This window comes from Pieris rapae, chromosome 4 (assembly GCF_905147795.1).
Source record: "Pieris rapae chromosome 4, ilPieRapa1.1, whole genome shotgun sequence".
NCBI lineage: Eukaryota > Metazoa > Arthropoda > Insecta > Lepidoptera > Pieridae > Pieris > Pieris rapae.
This window is the reverse complement of record NC_059512.1, coordinates 10,396,489-10,417,515: the sequence shown is the minus strand read 5'-3', so window position 1 is coordinate 10,417,515 and position 21,027 is coordinate 10,396,489.

The following is a 21,027-nucleotide window of genomic DNA, read 5'->3' as shown; positions in this document are numbered from 1 at the left end:
TTAAAAACAAAATTTTTTGTCTAAAAATTAAAATAGATAGTATTCGATTCTCAGCCTTACTGAATATGCATAAAAAATTAATGAGAATCGGTCGAGCCGTTTCGGAGGAGTATCGGAACATTGTGACACGAGAATTTTATATATTTTAATAATTCGATACATGTTATAATCTCTATATTTTAGCATATGTAATTAAATAAATAACATGTGTGCAGTCGAAAATAAGAAGAAATAAAATCGATTCTCATTTGTCTTTTCTATAGTCTTAGTCTTATTGCTTATCAATATCATAGCAAATGTTCTATCAAATAAAAATTAAATAAAGAAAATAAATTTCTCTATTGTTTATTGATATATAAGCCTGTTAATGAAACTGAAATAAATGTCTTCAAATGGATGGTTAACACTTAGATTCTGTTAATAGAAATAGGAAACAATAATCCAATCTTAATACATATATATATTTCTTGTGTGCGTGTGTATGTGACTGAACTCCTCCTAAAGGACTGGACCGATTTAGACGAAATTTTTTGTGTGTGTTCAAGGGGATCTGGGAATGGTTTAGATTCACAATTTTGTCCGCTGGACAATGTTTTTTTAATTAATTTTCAATTTATTAGTTGTTGATTGATTGATTTTGGAATGTTTTACATTGGATCCGACAGACGGCGCTACCATCGCAGTGTCAAATTTTAAATAATATTCGAATTTTAATTTTAGTCTGTCCCGAAATTTAAAAAAAGTTTTGTTATCATTGTGTTATATCGTGTGTGACCATGTGCTGGATCGTTAGATATTGTCATAACATTTGTATAATAATTTTCATCAAAATGGCTTATTAAAAATTGCAATTTTGAAATTAAAGACGTGTAGACAGGACAACGTCTGTCGGATCCGCTAGTATCATATATACTTCTTATAAAGCGTTCATACAGAAACATTATGTATGTAAATCTACATATATAAAGAACATCGTTAACACATTTTAAGATCATTTAAGCACATTGTTGGGGGGATATTAAGATGGTATTGATAAGAAAGAGAGAGAATCTATCACAGCCGCGCCATGGCGAAACGGTTAATTAACAAAATTCGCTTTGTTCGGGACACATAAAATTTTATGAGAATCAAGATTTCGGTGCAATGGCTCGGACCTCAGACCGTGATATAAATTTACTGGAAGGACTAATAAATTAGTTTTGTTGTGAATAACACACAAAAACATTATTTTCGGAATAATGCATGGCTTAAATGTTTTTTATTTGCTTGATTTAAACGTTCAAATTGGTTTCAGGTGAAATAATAATTGGTAATGTTAAATGACGCAGAAAATGGCTTCTTATTCACCAATTTTCTACTACACGAAATCTCTCATCAATAGTTACATCTTCTTATAAACTTCTTTTTTATTTTAAATTTGTTTGATTTTTCTATTTATAATTTTTTTTATAAAGATACTAATTTTACTACTTACTTTACGATATTTATTGTTAGTTAATCATGAAAATATAATAGACATAGTAAATATAACGTGTATGAATTTAAAAAAAACTCAGTGCTGTGTACAATTTCTCAGAGTTACATAAATAATTAATCATTTCGGACTCTTCTAGTAATCTTTCTCGATTACACACAAAATACGCCGGGTGCAAAAAACTGGAGCAGGTATGGAAAACACTCATAAAATTTAATACGTTTTCCGTCAAAAAGTATAAACGTGCAGAGCATTGAAGCTTTTTGCTGAAATGCATTTTATTGAGATCATGTTGATACATCACACAAAGTTGACCACATGTTTTTATAATGACCCAACTTCGTATACGGTCTAGCCAGTCTCTCAATGGTGATAGCGAATTATATCATACTTCGGCTATACAATGCAGAGGCAATGAGAACATGGAGAAAATTATCGTGGTTAATAAGTTTCAGATCACGAGACCGTTTCTTTGATTTTCTTATTTGGTGATTACGTCAATAGTCATTATTAACTATTTACATTTTTTTTTATATATAGAACAGGGGTCAAACGGGCAGGAGGCTCACTCTTGATGCTAGAGGGCTCGCGAGTGCGTTGTCGGCCTTTTAAGAATTTTAATTTTACACATATTACCCACAGTTTGTCTATGCTTGAAATCGAAATGCATTTTCGAGGATTCCTAAAAAAATTATATGTTTAAATACATGTTATGTATATATGTGTTTTTATTTTAGAGAGATTTGCTTACTTTTGCTGGCAAGAGGGGCAGGGGGGATTAATTGCTTACGTAATTTATTAGTTCGTTTTTTTTGACATGTAAGTCCTGTTGATTCACTTGAACGGTAAATTAAAGTAAATTTTAGAAAGGTAAGATTAGACATTGTTCAACATTATTTCATTTAATTTGTTCCGTATTGTACAATACATATTTTTGCGCTGTAACTAAGTTGATTCGTTTCCTATTGTAAAAACACAAATATGCTGGAATAATTCCCATGATTTAAACTACCTCAGAAGTCGATAGCTCGTAAATTGTGCGGTTTCTACGTTTCAGTTCGAGCTGTGGCTTTGTGATTTGTTGCCCTTTAGGCTTAGCGGTCGCGTTGTCTGTTTCATCATCTAGAACTATGTAATAAGTTTAGTATTGATGTTCACTTGTTTTATTTTATAGGCCAAGAGAAAGAAGGGTAACATCTGATGTTAAGTGTACCACCGCCAGTGGAAAGTCACACTGCCGAAGGAAGAAAAAGAAAGTCTAGCAAATTGATAGCTAGAATTGGAACACTCTTTTCTTGAAGAACCTTCAATCGAATTGGTTTGGAAACATATCTATGGGTATATATATGGGTATGGGTATAGTTCGGCCAAAAGTAGGTACCTTAGAACTGCTGTTGTGGAATAATGTATGGTACGGGTCAAATTTTGTACTGAAGTTTGAGGGATTCTAAGCAATTGATTTCAATACTTAACACTACTTTTAAGTTAATTAAACTAAGTAGGGTCTCTTAAATTCACGAACATTAGTCAATAATGCAAATTTGAAGTACAAGTTTGAGACTCAGGTAATAAATAATAACGTGAAATAAACTCGTAACATGAAGTTAATTTAACTAAAATGTATCTTATTAATAGAACTTGACTCTATGTATTTCTCTTTACCTATATTTTTACGGTCAGTAGCCGATACGAAAGGTGTTAATTTTATCACAATAATCTGCTTTCACAACGGCCCTTTTCCGTATAAGGTTGAAGATTCCCCCGTATGGATCTTTCGAAAGTACTAATTGCATATTAAGTTTTATTACTTTTTGATTTATTAATTCAGTTTTTTTCCACATGTTAATCCTGTTGATTCACTTTGAACAGATACTACATATTTAGAAAATGTGTCTACTACTGTGTCTACCCTATAATAATGAAAGGACGGCAACGCACCCACAAAAATCCGTGTCTATAGGCAGCGAGATTTCTCTTTTGGGCATCCCATAGGTTCGTTTCTCACCCTATTATATACAAAAAAAACGACGGGTTGCGACAGAAGTGAAAACTTAAATATTAACATTATGCATTTCTGATAATTTGGGATAGTTAGGGAATAATTTTGCACGAATTACTTAAATTATCAGTGTAAAGTACTATCATTTATGTGGTAGAATACAATATTTATTTATTGCGCTATATACATGACAATTTATATTACATTAAATACGCCGCGCCAGCTGTCTTCTCTCCATCCGTCTTACGAATTTTCGATCAGGTCACATCAGTTCAGTTTACCCATTAAAAAAAAGTGTACAATGCCGCTAAATAAGTTTTCAATTCAATAAACTGATTTTGCTAAAACACCACTAAACAATGGTGGTACAGTCTAATTAAGTAGGTAAGACAAAGATCGAAGGCGCTAGAGCCTACAAACTAGGCTATCTCTTTAACGTACGCCTTCTTAATTAACACTATAAGCTAATACATTAATTGGTAAGCAGCTTATTTTAATTAAAACAATTACCTAGTGCAAATTACAAATTCGTGAAATTTATAAATTTGACGAATATGTAAATTATTCTAACCCTTGGGATTGATTTGCTCCAAATCAATTTGTCTAACTCAAAACTTGGCGATTAAATAGAGTGGCGGAGAGTTTCTTGCCCATTCTACACACTTGACTTGCGAACTGGTAGTAAATGTAATTAATAATGAATTTCAACGTTTATAAGTGTACCTATATGAATAAAGTTATATTGTCTTTGCAGACATCAAACTTATAAAAATGTCAGGTTACTCCCTAGTATGTGATGCATACTCGATGTTATTTTACACCATAATATTATTCAGAGAAGTACGTATACCACAAAAGACAGTATTAATATTATGAGTGGCGAAAGGGCATTTGTTCTTTGTGAAATCTCAAACAGACTTGTTTACGTAGCCTTAATAAGGATGAGAAAGTCTGGCATGTTCTATTGTTTGAACTAGCTTAAACAGTTTACTTCGCAGACTTGACACTTGACTATTTTTAGCCGAAAATTTAGTTTTGCATATACTTTCAAATGATTATGTTTTCAAGAATTGCTTGATATATGACTAATTTTTACGAGGCTAATTTTTTTATAAGATATCTGATGATGATGATGATGTTTGCTTTTCGCTATCTTCTTCGCGTTCTTCACTTGTGAACGTCGTGTTGGCACCGCTTAACTTTTTAATGTAATATGAGGCAAACAGGCAGGAGGCTCATCTAATGTTAAGTGAAAATACCGCACATGGACACGCGCATCGTAAGTGCGTCGCCAGCCTTTTAAGAATCAGTACGCTCTTTTCTTAAAGGATCCTAAGTGCTATTGGTTCTGAAATACTTTAGTGTGAAGCTGATTACACATAGTGATGGTGCGCGACAATAACTGCATTAAAAAACGCTCAGTTGTGGAACGACTGACGTCGAGTTGATACGACGGTATCTTCTATTCTGCATTGACGTCCGATGATGAAACTCAGCTGCAGGTCCAAACAACTCCTCTGAACACCCCATGGTACATGCACTAGAAGATGCAAAGATACCCCACATCTCTACGCAACGCCAAGGAATTAAACAGCACCGAAAAAGTAATTGCGTCAAAATGCGGTGCCCTAAACTCTTCCAGTCATGACAAGTTTTTTTCTGGACCTATGCATAATCAAGGTAGCCAACCTTAATAAATTAAAAACTTGACACACACAGAGACATTTTCATCACAGTCAAATCTTTTAATTAAAACTTTGTCAGTCTAATCAGTTTTATGCCCGAAATAGACTTAAACATAACATTTATTACATACACACATAACTACACAAAAAAACAATAGTCGAAAAAAAATCCTTTACCCATTCGGTTCGTTTCAAATGTGTAATGCGTGTGTGGCTGTAATTATGTTGAGGAGCATAATCCACAGCACTGGTCATTATGCCAAAGACCACAACAGCTAGTTAGCGCCATAAGCACAAAGAAAGAAAGAAAAGGAATGTCAGAAATACTAAGTAGAAAACAAAATAATAATAATAAAATTTGCCAGTGTAATGCAATGCGTAATTAAGTCTTGTGTAGAGGTGTTTAGGAAAATGAATAAAAACATAAATAAAATTAAAAATTACAAATAAGAATAAATGTTAAGAAGTAATATTTTTGAAGTGAAACTTCTTTAGAATCGTTGTGATTTCAAACCGGATGCAACGAAAAAGCGACAGTAAAAAGAGACAGAAACATTAATTCATATGATTTAACGTGGGAGAAAATGAGATAGATAAACTTCTTTCGAATCGTCGTGATTTCAAACCGGATGCAGCGGTAAAGAGAGACAGAAACATCAATTCATCATATGATTTAACGTGGGAGAAAATGAGATAGCAGGCATTATACAGCCTCTCTTTACTGCCGCTTTTTCATTTGATCGAATTTCAAACTTTCGATGTTTTAGTTTTTCCCAAATTAAAAATTTATATTAAACTTATAAATTAAAATTTATCATTAAAATATACTGTTTTAAAAGAACACACACATTTAGATAATGGAAAATGATTAATTTATATATGATTAATAATAAAAAAAATGTTTTTGAAGGTTTCACTTCTACCATGTGTGAATTGCACATATGTTTTTTTTTAACAAATGTTTATTTGTATCTCGCTTCACTAGCAGAGCGCCACGTATATTATTACATAAGTCAGCCTGGTATCTCATCAATATATAAAAACGGTATTAATAATGATGAACAATGTTCGTAAAATTGATATAATTTTTCATCCTCGACATTGCACTTAACAAAAATGTAGTACATCGAACCCTGAATCAATTAGCTAAAACTTTCGCTCAGGTATAATTTATCATCCGGCGGTGATTTTTCTTCAAAAACTCATTCTCTGACATGTTAACGATAGCTGTATTGAAATTAATTACGCTTATTTAATATGTAACGGACGTATTGTCAACTTAAATTATGATTTATTGCCCTTCTCTGAATACCGAAGATTACTCATATTATATAATAATTGGAATCCTTTGGATATTAGCCTAAACTAATAAGTTCTTCGCACCTTCCAATTGATATAAAAATCGAAGAACAGGACAATAATAAAAAGAAGCCGTTCCAAGTCACAACACATATGCATATGTACGTAAGATAACCAAACAATTAGATCTGAACAAAGATAGATCTGAAAATCTGAGAAAATGGGGTGATTCGAGAATAACGTAAGTGAACAGATGAATAATCGCGGACATGGCGAGTGGGGTTTTAGTGGTACACAGTTCGTAAGCCCTCAACCTTCCGCTGCAAGTTGTGCAGGAGGTATGCGCATAGCAGTCGCTCATGACGGAGACACGGAGGAACTGTTAAGGGAAATTAATAATTAAATAGGTTTCACTATTTGTTGTATATGTAGGTTAAGAATACTGTATATTCGTTTGTTCTGTTTAGTTACATGAATAAAATTGTCTTATAAAGTATATTTAAAATTTGATTTAACTTTAAAATCTTGGTACCAGTTTCATTTAGAACAAATTAATACACTGTTCCCAATTAGTCATCTAAAATTGGTTTTCAGCCCACATAATTGTCATTTACGGACATCTCTGATTTATTTTATTATAGAACATAGACGCGAGAACTATCGCCGTGACAGACAATGCTATATAAATATTATGGCGCTGATAAAATGGCTACTAAATCCGCGATTTCGTAGAAAAAATAAAATACAGTTCTTACTAAGGCTTTAAATTGAAATAATTATAATTAAATCAATTAACACTAATACTTTGTTTTATTAACTTTTGATTAACGAACATGAAGATTTTAGGCATAAACATCTCAGTTACATACTGAGCAAAGGGCTGTAATCAAGAAGTCACTGACTACCAAATAACGCATCATGCCATCCTTCAAAACGACTCCTATATACACAGCGAGTAATTATTTTTAAATAACAGCGGAAATCGTGCAGGAGGCACATCTGATGTTAAGTGATACCGACGCCCATGGACGCCCACTAACATTGCAAGAAAGTTCGGAAGTGCCTTTTAAGAATTGGTGCATTATTCTTTTGGACCCTTAGTTCAAATGTTCCGAAAACCCTTCATTTTGCAGCTAGTTCCACATAAAGGTGCGCGGCTAAAACTGCCTCAAAATACGATTGTCGAGGTACAGTGGGCAATGGGCGATTCGTAAGTCGTTCTCTTAGCCATCTCATAGACGAGAAAATCCCTAATTAGTTCTCACAATGTGTCTATAAATGGAAAGGCATAAGGAGTAGAGATGTATTTGGGACCTCATTAAGTCTAATGTACCAAAGATGTCCTTGAATACACTTCATCATTGTGGCAGTGATCAATCTATTAAATAAGCAATTATTCACTTTAAGTGGACAATACGAATGAATGAATAGTTTATTGTGATTTAAAGGAATGTGAAGCATATATTTGTGGTAGGAAGTTTAATCAATGTATTTAAAAATTTTTTTTTGATAAACCACGTGAAACAATCTTTATGGTTTTAAAGCCTTTTTGTGTCCATATATTGTAAGTATGATACGTAATAAATAATTCAAAACTAACCTAATTCAGTAAAAGTGATGTTTAACTTAAGAGGGTGTAAAATAATTTAAATATTTTATTCTTTGATTACTGTTATTTTGTGTGTGTTTTGTAAGTAATAAATGATATTTCTAATGTCTAAATAACATTAGACATATCATTTATTACTTACAAAACGTACTTACAGTCTCTATTAAATTAAGACATTATGTTCTTGTGTACTAAAATATTAGGTCAATAGGTAATACAAAATATAAGGTCTACAGAGTGTTCTGGGATACGTAGACCACTTCTAGCCTTCAACTTGCTTCTATCCCAGGCAACTTTAGCGCATTTAGCCGCCATGGTCTGCCATTCAGTAATGAATCTTGCCTTTTTTAAGACTAATTTAGAAGTAGTTTGTAACTTTTAAGCAAAATTAAACATTTATTTATTTATTGATTTCTACCACGTCGTACATAATGCTATATCTACAGTTTATGTAGCAGGCTATCACTTATTTTTATAAACATACAATTAAAACACAAAAGTACTAGTTTATTCAACTTATTAAAAAAAATACCAGCAAGACAGTGGCTTAGGTACAGGTGCAGTTTAGAATGCTTGGGTTGGATCTTATATTCAATACCTTGATTGTGATTAAACTGAGTGTGTAGGAGTCTCGGGGGACCTTGATTCGAAAACCTCCGTGAGATTTGGAGTAATTTTTACTGCTTAAGTTGTAGTTTAAAATAAATTAAATATTTAAAAATTTTTTCGAAATTTTGTGCAATATTAGAAATTTGTAAACAATCCGCCATTGTAAACTTTTCTATTTACCTTGAATTTGCTTATTCAGACCCCTAGATAGGGTCTCGGGGGCCTTGATTTGAACACTTCCGTGACATTTGGAGTCATTTATGGTATCTGAGTTGTAATTTACACTAATTAAATATTTAAAAACACTTTTTGATGTTTTGTGCAACAGTACAAATTTGTAAACAATCCGCCATTTTAACTTTCGAACTTTTCTATTGGTTATCCAATTAATACTTTTCTATTGGTTACTAGAGATTTACTAGAGATGTGACATTTTGCATAAAATTAATCGATTGTTTTTAGTATGAAAAATCGATGATAATAAAGAATTGTTTTTTTTTATTCCTACTACAATAAAGCTAATTCTTACTAAAAATCGATGATAATAAATAATTAATTTTTTATTCCTACAGCTTATAAAGCTAATTTTTACTACAATAAAGTGTTTACTTTATTTTCTAAATTTTATATTCAAAAATCAGAGCACCCCACTATCCACGTGGTCCGGTCTTGTCTGTCGGCTTTTGAACGGCTCCGGCGCGAAGGAAGAGCAGCCCCCACCCGCTACGTGCCAAAGGACAGGCATGAAATGCCTGTTCTTTGGTACAGCGGGTGGGGGCTGCTCTTCCTTCGCGCCGGAGCCGTTCAAAAGCCGAATTATTAATTAGAATTATCAGAGCACCCCACTTTCCACGTGGTCTAGTCTTGTCTGTTGGCTTTTGAACGGCTCCGGCGCGAAGGAAGAGCAGCCCCCACCCGCTACGTGCCAAAGGACAGGCATGAAATGCCTGTTCTTTGGTACAGCGGGTGGGGGCTGCTCTTCCTTCGCGCCGGAGCCGTTCAAAAGCCGAATTGTTATATAGTTCGGCTAGGTTAGGTTGGTATATTAATATTTAATTTAAATAACTGTTCAAAAAACCAATTATTATCTAGTACAATTAAGTTAAGTTAGTATATTAATATTTAATTTAAATAACTGTTCAAAAAATGAATTATTATCTGGTTCAGTTAGGTTAAGTTAGTATATTAATATTTAATTTAAATAACTGTTCAAAAAATGAATTATTATCTGGTTCAGTTAGGTTAAGTTAGTATATTAATATTTAATTTAAATAATAATGGAAAGTGGAAGATTTTCATCGAATATTTAAATCGCGCTCTAAATTCGACTTTTTAAAAATCGATATTTTTTACATCCCTATTCATTTTTTAAACGCAATCGGCCATTTCGAATTTGGATTTTGCCAGAAGAGTGTGTTAGTGTTACAGTACGGATTAGCCGTTAAAAATCCGCTACTTTTTACATTTCTTTTGTTTTTTTGTGAATGTGCGTTATTTTATTTGCATTTTTTTGAAACTTGGTGAACTATGCTTGGTAAACGACCGGCTTATGTGGATGACTTTGAGGACGATGGGTCCGGTTAATGTTAGGTATATATGTTTTGGTTTTTTTTATTTTTTTATTGAAATAACTGTTTCTGGTGCTTGAAATTGGTTGGGGGTGATAAGTAGACCCTCCACCCTCCCTCCCCCCCCTCTCCCCTCCCCCTCTGACCTCAAAATCGAGGTACTGAATTGTAAATTTTACCCGAATGCTTTCTTTAAAATTGATCAGCTCTGGATAAGTAACGTTTAATCCGTTATTTTCGCGAAGAATTCGAATGACAGGTGCCTGATCTCCTAGTATGATTATTGCAGACGGATTTTGGATAATTCTGCTTATTTTAAACTTCGGTTGAATAAGAGTTAACATTGATCGAAGTGTATATATTTTTTGTAGCTGGCTTATTTATCAGTAATAATTTGACTTACCAAATTTAAGTAGACCGAAAAAGCAACAGTTTAATACTGTTTTAATAGCAATAAATCATGATTCAGATTGTACTTTTAATAATTAAATAACATGATTTCAGAAGTCCTTTAGTAGGATTTTCAATTAAGCAAAAGTTTTTTCCTACATTGTTAATAACTCGTTTTAATGTGTTATCGACGAAGACAAATTAATGCCAGCTTTGCTGATCTTCAATTTGCCTAAATTTGTACACCAAGGGCACATTTTGTATGCGCATATTGATGAGATGAAATATATAATGAAGTTTCATTTAAATTTAAAATATCGGATTCACCGTGAAACAGAATATGACAGGAATTTTTTGCAGGACGTATAAGGACGGACCTTATTATTATAGGTGTAAAGTAAATTTATGTAGGCATTATATACAATTCCTACTAATGAAGAGCTCACGAGGTTATCTTGTTATGTTTTTTGTTCCTTGGTTTTGGTTTTAACCAGAAACAATATATATTTACACTGTGTTCTTCATTTTAAATGAAATAAAGCAAAATCGAAAAATCCAAATTATAAATCCACATAAAACTGATCGGGTTAATAAAAATATATTTAAAGCCATCAACGATCGATCGATCGATCGGAAATATATATACCAACCAAGAAATATAGAGATAATGTGGCGCACAAACATTTAATAAATTGCCTTCCAGATGAAAAGAAAAAAAACATTTTTAAAATTTAAAAAAAACACACATTTATATTTTTATAAAAATCGTAAAAGTTCCATATAAATTAATAGCATAAAAAATCACTTCTAGCATTTAAATAATTTATTATAGTAATAATACTCTTTAATATAATTGCTACAATAAGTAATGATACATATCACTTGGTAACGTGCACATCATTACGAATATTTTATCTTGGTAATACGAGAACTAACGAAATCTGAATATAGAAATCGCTATTGAAGCGGGATGTCCAAATTTATATAAAGAGAAATTGAATACAAAATTGTAAAAATTTATAGCGTTAAAATTACTATAAAAGGTTTACGAGAAACAAATGGTTAAAACTTGGTAGCGTTTTACGAGCGCTTACAGAAATCAGATTATCAATTTGCGTTTATTGCTTATTGTTATTTCATGTTTATTATAATGTTTTTATCGATAACATCTTAGCGTTTTTGGCACGTCTTGTATTGAAATAAACGGTCAATGTATAGTATGTCAACTTTTATATGCACCACAAAGGACAGTACGCTGGCCGTCGACACACAATTTTATACTAGAATATTAACTAATAGATATACGTCGTTACGATCTTTACCAAGAAATAGGCACACAATACTATGATAATACTATAATATATATATATACTATAATATAATAACTCAGTCGTTAGTTTTTGGAGAAATTGTATTCATTTTCAAATAAAGAGAGGTCCACCTTGCCTCGCAATAGATCGCACAAAACACTCACTATAAAATTATAAATTGATGACGTAAATATTAATAATAATAATAACAATAAAGCCTGTTTAATTTCCAATCGCGAAAAAATGCAGATTAGTTTTTACATTTTTTACATTATTTTATTTATCTTGTTATGCTATATCTTAGCTACCAGTACCATCTATCGGAACCCATTCATGGGTAGAGGCCTCCTCCATCTTTTTTAACCGACTCTCTCCATGGCTTTCTTTCTTCATTTGATTCATGTTACCGCTTCTATTTCTTCCTTTTTTTGCCTATAGGACCTTAAGTCGAATTGCTTCGGAAACATTTCCAAGGACAGCTGGTTCCACATTTTGGTGGTGATACTTTCTTAAAAAATGCTCAGTTGTAGAACGGTGGACGTCGAGGTAGATGATCGGATGAGTCCGATGATGAAACTTAGCTGCTGCTAATACAACCAACCCTGACTACTCTCAAACTGGTAAATGCGGTAGAAGATGCAGAGAGAAGAAGATGCAATACATCTCTCTATTGCCATGATTTCCAAGTTAATTACCTGTACAACGTGGCGGTACATGTTGCATTACCCTCAACAAAATTATTAAAAAAAACCCAACCATGCATGCATGCTTACAGACGCATAAAATTCAACCAGAAATCTTTTTGAAGTTTAATTGATACGTCATTTGTAACTTCTTCGATTTAATAAAATCGTCGTTAAATGATACCAATTTACATCATCTTAAGGTTTTAATTATATACTTCAATATCTGTTTACATATTTTACGATAACTAGGGGTGCAGCTGACTGCACACTAATATTGCACAAGTTACTTAAAATCTACTAATAAACAACTTGTATTTTTAATTTTGTTGATGTTCATAAGTGTACTTGTTTACCTAGATGAATAAAGATATTTTGTTGTTGTTGTTGTTTATAAAATGCGTTTATAAGTGCGACGCCGCTTTAAAGTATCGTGTGGCCGGGCTCTTTTCCGCTTCCCGACATGCGCAGCGAGTACCTTCAAGCAAGTATCTTCACAGCAAAGCAAGCATCTTCAGAAGCAGCAGAAGCAAGTATCATTTGTGAAGATACTTGAAACTGGGGTAGATTGGGTTTAGTACATGCAGGAATGGGTCACCATCCCTTCTTTAGTCCATTGCAATGACCCATGCAAGAGCAATCCATCCTCTACTACCGCCAGCATGCTGTTATATAACATATTATATAACATTATAACACACGTTAATGCAGACTTTTTCTGAATTAAAGCAATTAATAAATCCATAGAAATGAAATCAGCATTCCTCTTACTCACGCTTATCTCGTCCCATTGGAAATGGAAAACAATGTTCGTTTAATGAATACCAAAGGAGACTACTATAATTGCAATACTCATTGAATAGAACAATTTGTCGGCTTGATCCCAAGACATCTCCAAGGGCCTTATATCGGGATGGCCTCGCACCGCATTGATAGCTTCTAGGCGTTTAAATATGCCGTGGAATATTTCATTTCTTTATTAATTGCAACTTTATACTTCGAAAGTGTTGTAAAAGTATTCATAATCTTACTCCTAATCATAATAGGATAAATGCCGGACATGCCTAGTATATTGCTAGAGCTTGCATCCATAGGCAGGACCAGTAAAATATTTTAAAAGTAGCATTCAATATTAAATAAAAGCAAACGCGCGTTTTTAACGCATCTTAATAATTCTTCATTTATCTTTTTTCTGATAGATTCTTAAAACTAAATATACTACTTGTACTTTTCATGTAATTGATACTAATTGAAGGTTCCAAGCTACACAAACACATAAGTTTTTACTGCCACTACCACCTAGACAATAGCCATTTCATCATAAAAATAGCTTTTAATTTGTACTAATAAAATCTCATTAGCCATCATTCAATTTTACGAGTACAATACAGGAAACTACATCCTTGTCTTATCATTGACGTAGAAAAAAGACAGAGCTTTTGTAAGCATATAATTGTTACACAGTAGTTGTCTCTAGTACGTGCAATATGAATTAAACGATCACAGATAAGCTTCTGATCCTGTAATGGCACAATATATTGTACTAATTGGAAGAGTTTTTACACGGCAGTGCCCGAAGGTATGTGAGAAAAACGCATTCTTTCGTGGTATGCCATTCATCTTAAATCTCCATGCGGCTAAGTTATACGCTTTAGCGTTTAGAGCATTGAAATCTGAGTCCAGAATCAGAACATCCTGAATATGATAAACTCCATACTTTTATCGTAAAAAAAGATGAAGTGACAAGTCTGATAGAATGATGAATGACATGAACAAACGCATAAGAGATAGATAAGCCCCCACGCATTCTGTAGAATAATAATACTAAACCTAAAAGTTTTTTCCACATATAAAAGAACTTATCTTTATCACCTTTTTATAAGCTCAAAAAGATTTAGTAATGAATTACGTATTAAATAATAATTTAAAAGCTTACCAGATTACTTACACCTTCAACCTATGGGCATGTCATCCTGGAATTTATGCTAGCATGCAGAAAGTTCCTCTTGATGACTAAGATCGGAAACAACAAATTTAAAGTATTTCTCAATTTTTTTTACGATACCAGTTAGTTGATTTTTTTTATTCTTTGGAAGTTTCGCTGCCGCTTATAACTTTCGCCGCATCAGATAAGAGTCAATATTAACGATGCCTAGTGGAAGTGTCAACGTTCTTGTTCTAGAACAAAGTGCTGTAAAATATGTCGAGTGTCATCAAATTCTCCTTGAATATATCATTTAGTAACGATTTGTAGGCGCGACTGTGTCTTATAAATGACTACTTTATCTCGATGCGATGTTGCCAGTTTTTCGCTTCGAGCATTAAAACCAGAATCGTTTTTGAGTTATGATACTACGAATTTAATTGATGCGAGCTGCGGGAGTGAGAGAGTAATGACGTCATAAATAAGAAAGATGAAATATATACAATGTTGCTATCGTTAGAAAATAAATTATATTTTCATTAGCCGAAACGTGTGAAGCTATAGGTAGATGAGTCACTGATAGTTTTCGTTATTTATTTAGATGTGTGAAGTTAACATATGACATTTTGAACAGAATTTAATTTAATATTGCAACTTCCACAATAACGCTCAAAAATAATAATGTACCCTCAATCCACAATCCTGGATTGACTCATATCTAAAGATCAATCTCCAATCTGCATGCCAATATAACAAATTGTTTTGTTATATTGGCATGCAATTTATTATATATTTATATATATATTGATTGTTTATTCGACAAAAGAATGCAAGCATCTTTTGAGTGATCCTTTCCTGTCGACCGCGTTTCGTTCAATACATTATGTTTGTTTAAGCATACTAAAAGTTTTCTGTTTTTGGAACGAATTAAAATAAGTAAGACTACGTATACAAACGAATATTTTTTGTTGTAGTTTCTCAACCGATTTAGGGGCAGCACAGGGAAAAAGAATAAATGGTTTTTTTAGGGGAAATTTCAAAATTCACAAAATCACGCCGAATACAGCTTTTTACCTATTTCACGTTTCTTATTTTGGAACTAACTTGAAGTACGAATTTGGTAAGACAATGATCTTTAGATGAACCTTACTAATTGTAGGTATATTTGTTTAAGCTGCCAAAGAACGTTGTGATATTGATAAATACAAATTTACATGAAAATTCAGTAATAACACTATACAAGTTTTTTTGGAGGTTTTTGATTCTTTTACTTAAAATATTCTATACCAATTGAATTTCTTCGAACCTACGATCTCAGGAATGAGAGTCGCATGAAATCATTAGGCCACCACAATTCATACATAAATTATGAAATAACCATATACCGCTTCTTGTACTTAAAATTTCATTTAGGTATTGTAGTCGAAAAGTTCGTTGCACCTAACATAGTGTCTTACAAAGCTTTCCCTAGTACATAATCTCAGGGTCAAGGCGAAGGCTCTAAGCGCAGAAGCTATTTGCGGCCAATTAAAGGCGAATAAATTGGCGCCTCCCATGTAGATATCAATTACCCGTGAGATCAATTTGTGTTCGCTGGGGTTGTCATAGATTATTATTTTCATGCCCTTATCTATATTTTGTCTTTGTTGCTTTACAAGTGCTGTCAGATCAGACCTTTGACCTGGAAAATGCGCAAACCATAGACAAATCAACTAAGTGACCAAATACACATGAAAATTATAAAAAGGTTTAACGTTTTTTCAACTACAAATCAAAACTTCTTTTTATCACAGAGAGAATACCACTAGGTTACGCTTTCAATTTAAGTAAATAGCTATCTCAGATTATGAGAGGCTTGCAATTGCGATAATAAATCTAACATGGGTGTACGTAAAATGTATTGTAATAGATCGAAAAAAAATTAGTGGCACTAATATAGTTTCTGAATTCTAGCCCACACTTGCCTACAATCATCCTATCCTTATCACGATCTTTTGTTCTTTTTTATACGAGATGAAAATGCGCTTACGCAGTTCCATGCCATCGATTGCGAGCTTGACACGGGGACTGTGGGGTTGAACACCTAAGCGCGTATGGAGGACACGCCCTTAAGATCCGCCAAGGCAATCTACCCAAGGGACCCGGGCTTATATACAATAGAGCTGAATGAAACCTGCGATTTCGGCCACTTGAAACCCAAACCCAAGCCTTGAAACACCGTCGACTCTACGGTCAACTGACATTGCCCTCATCAGCCTCCTTCTGTGAGCATATAATTGACCTTACTGACCATTAGTCATAGTCATAGTCATAGTCATAATATCTTTATTCATTTAGGTGTATAAACATGTACACTTATGAACGTCAAGAAAAACAAATTAAATTAATCGGAAATTTACATTTACCACCAGTTCGCAAGTCAAGGGCGTAGAGCGGGAGAAGAAGAACTGGCAAGAAACTTTCCGCCACTTCATTAAACTGCAGGCTTCATTCTTCTTCATTGTGCACTGTTAGCTAACATTTAAATTCCATAAAAAAAATATTTTAAAACGACGTTGTATCTATAAAATAATCTATGGTAATAATAATTTATGAAGGAAGCAATCGATTCTGGTATTAGCGCGTTATATGAGTTGTAGTCTGTGACACCCGTGATCTCACACGCCCTCATTTTGTGTCTTTGTCTATTAACTTTGGCGGACTTTTAAAAAGTGGATTATATATAAAGTAACCATTTATTCTTCGATGGGACATTGGTTTAATTAGGCCAAATAATAAGTAATTAAAAGAAAAAAAAAGAGTGCGTGTACATAAGTACTATTAGAAGTTCTACTTCTTTGGCGTATGGAAAAAAATAACTAAAATGTGGCAGTGATTAACGATAAATATTGAGATTAATAAAAAATATTTTATTTCAATAAATATATGATTAGTAAATACTATCACCGTCGTATATGAAATAGATTTAAAAACTCCAAAATAATATTAATTTATTCACACTGTTTAGTTGTACCTACTGTTACGAAACACGTGTTCTAAATATAAAATTACTAGAATATACAACTTGAACATAGTTATCGATTTTCATGCCACCTAGTCCTAACTTTATGATGTCGAATTCAGGTGTCGGTGTGCGCGCGCATCTTAAAAATTCACTCTCATCATTTTTCTCCACCGCGCCAAAAGAAGTATAACTACAAAATATATTTATTTAGACCAACTTAGCTGGCTAAATCTAATCACATAATATAGGTATGCAAAATTTTTAGTAATATTCATATTTATCAGAAGAACATTTTTTTAATATAGCTTTCATATTGTGACGGCGAGGATTTCAAATACTCTAAAATATCTTTACTTCGGCAAGCATATCCTTACTGTACGAATAAGTGTTTTTGCACAAAGAAATATGTTGATTCACAGCCTTCCCTGTTTTTTACGTTTCCATTTGTTAGTTGTTGGGGATGTAGCAAGACTCTCTGACCATCGATGGACCATTTGGGAAAAAAAACAGAGGAAGACTGCTCACGGCATTGGCGGGCGATATTGGTAAAACGGCTGGCTTGAGCTGGATGCTACTCACACAAAACTGACATACCTGGACATCCTTGAAGGAGGCCTGCGGAAGGATTGTTAAATAATTGGGACATAAATATAAAAATACGAAAAAAATTATATTTTATTTTCTTAAAACATAGTAAAAATAGTAATAAATATTATGTTTACTTTGTTCTTTTGCTTGAAATAAAAAGGCTTTTTTATTTTTTTGTTATTTATGTTAGATGACTCAAATAAAAGATACCTAAATGATTAGCAATTTTGGAATACCTAATAATAATACTTATTTTAAGTGAATTCATTAATTCCGTGTATTTTGATGATTAAAGACACTTTTGCAGGTGCCTAATACGAGAGAGAAAAATACATAAATGGCGAACATAATGACTCAATTAAAAACGTAAAATTAATCACTTCACACCATACTATCAGTGCATTACCAAATTGCTAATTACAATAAACTATCCACAATCGTCTGATTTATACCCAACGATCGTTAATGGCTCTCAATTTTAAAAAGATATCAAAAACAGATTGAAATTAGTCCTGTTTCAATTTATCTTTCAATTTATTGTACGGGTGTACATATGCCTAGACCAAGAGCTCGCTTATAACACTATTATTTGAGTTATACATTTTTTTTTATATATCAAAGTCGTGATATTCTCGCACAAACGGTAATAATCGCATTTATTATTCATTACTGTTATTAACACTTATAATGTGACAAGGACAAAACATAATATAATGTTTGTAAATAAATATACAGCTTTAGATAAATTTCACCCGTATTATTAAAAAGATTTACTTTATGTTCTAGTAAAATTTGTTATCAGAAAGAAGATCTTTAGTTAAAATAGTTGTTAGCATGTTATTTGATTTGTTTTCTACGAATTAATTATGATATAAACTAAATATTAATTTATCTCTACAGCAATCAAAGATTTCTTGACTTGAAGAGAACTGCTATATAGGCTAAGTAAAGTTAGAAAAATGGGCTTTATTTTGGACAAGATGCTTTTCAGTCCACAAAAATTTAAAAAAAAATAGTCCGTTTACCGATTCCGCTTACTTCTTCCTTCTTTTTTTGCCTCCTGCCCCACTCTCAAAAAAACCTTGTTGTACCAACTCATTATAGTACTCCACTTGTCCTCTCGAATCGAATAATTATCTCTTCTATATCATTGTTCTTTTCCTAATGTAAATACTTGTAACCCTATCTCTTTGATTATTTAATAATCTTCTCTCTAGTACTCTTTGACGAATCGTATATAGAACAAGGGTCAAACAAGCAGGAAGCTCACCCGATGTTATACATGGACACTAAATGTCAGAGGGATCGCGAGTGCGTTGCCAGCATTTTAAGAACTGCCACGCTATTTTCTTGAATTTTTTCAGAAGTATTTCTGAAAAAAGTAACTGTACCATTGAAGTATTTCAATGGTACAGTTGTGGAACAACGTCGTGTTGATATGGGTGGAATTTCATATTCTGCCTCTTACGTCCGATCACTCAGCTGCAGGTATTAATCCAAACTCTACGCGATATATATAATGCAGTAGAAACAAAATACAACCAGCTCCTAAGCTATAAGGTTAGTACAATAATTCTTAAAGATAGTAAGTGGTAACAGTAGTGGCTGGAGCAATAAATTGTAATCCGATATTGATATAAATATGGCTGTACGTGACGACATGCGTGCGACCGCGGATCCTCTCGCCTTATTTATTATTGGATTAATTAAATTTTACCGGTCCTGCATGCGATGCTGACATTATTTAGTAGTGTAATGTTAATATGATAATTGCTGAGCTAGCTTCTGTACGATTTATGCTGTAGTTCGAAAAAAGGATCGCTTTGAGTTATATGCTTTAATTGAATAATTTATGATATGTCAGTAGTAAAGCAGTATTGATACGGTGTTTCTTAAAAACTAATTGATCAATAGTAATAATGTATGGAAGGTTCTTGACGTCGTAGATTCGAATTCCGGCTGTGCAAACTTTACTTTATATGTGCGTATTACAAACTCGTACTGTAAAGGAAAACATCGTGAAGACCCCAAAAGTGAGCGACTACCTTTCGAAAAAATGATGATGTAATAGATAAGGATATCTAAAGCCAAGTTCAAGTTGTAGGTAAGTAAAAGGCGTTTGTCAGGCACATAAGGCTGATCAGTAGTCTACTATAAAAACAATCATCACGGGATAATAAGGAAATCTAAGGCTTGATGATATTGCCCGTTTTATTTAATAGAAAATATTTTTCATTACAATTTATAATCAATGGGATTCTTATCTTTTTCTGGCTTGTAGTTAAGATGTGGTGAAAAAAAACTATTTATTATAAAATGAGTCAGAAGAGAACAGTCCCGGTAATTTGATGTCGTATACCTGAAGTATCAAATTTATTAAAATACGTTTTGTTAATATTTTCAATTATAAATAGGTACATTTTAATCTCTATTTTCCTTCTTCTGTTCTTCACATCTGTTATGGTATATATGTTGAAAGTGATCGCTAGGAAGCGATAAGACCGCGCGTGGCGTATTATTTAATGATTATAATTTGTTTAGATTTTTGAAAATATAGTTTTTTCTACAAAAATGGAATAAATTTTTTTTTTCAATTTCGGATAATAGGTTAATTAAATATTAAGTTTATTGTTGAAGAGCTGGGTCCACAGGTATTTTTTACTTAAAACGGTTCCCTACTATTTTATATAGAACAAGGCAAAACGGGCAGGATTTTAAAGGCACTCACAATGCTTGGGCTTGAGTGTGCCTTTAAAATCATACACATTGATAAGAATAAACACATGTTTTATTATTATATTGATATGCTAGACCTCGGACAATACGGAAATTTCACTTCAGTGTGAAAAATTTATTAAATTAATTCTCACTTAACGTATATGGGT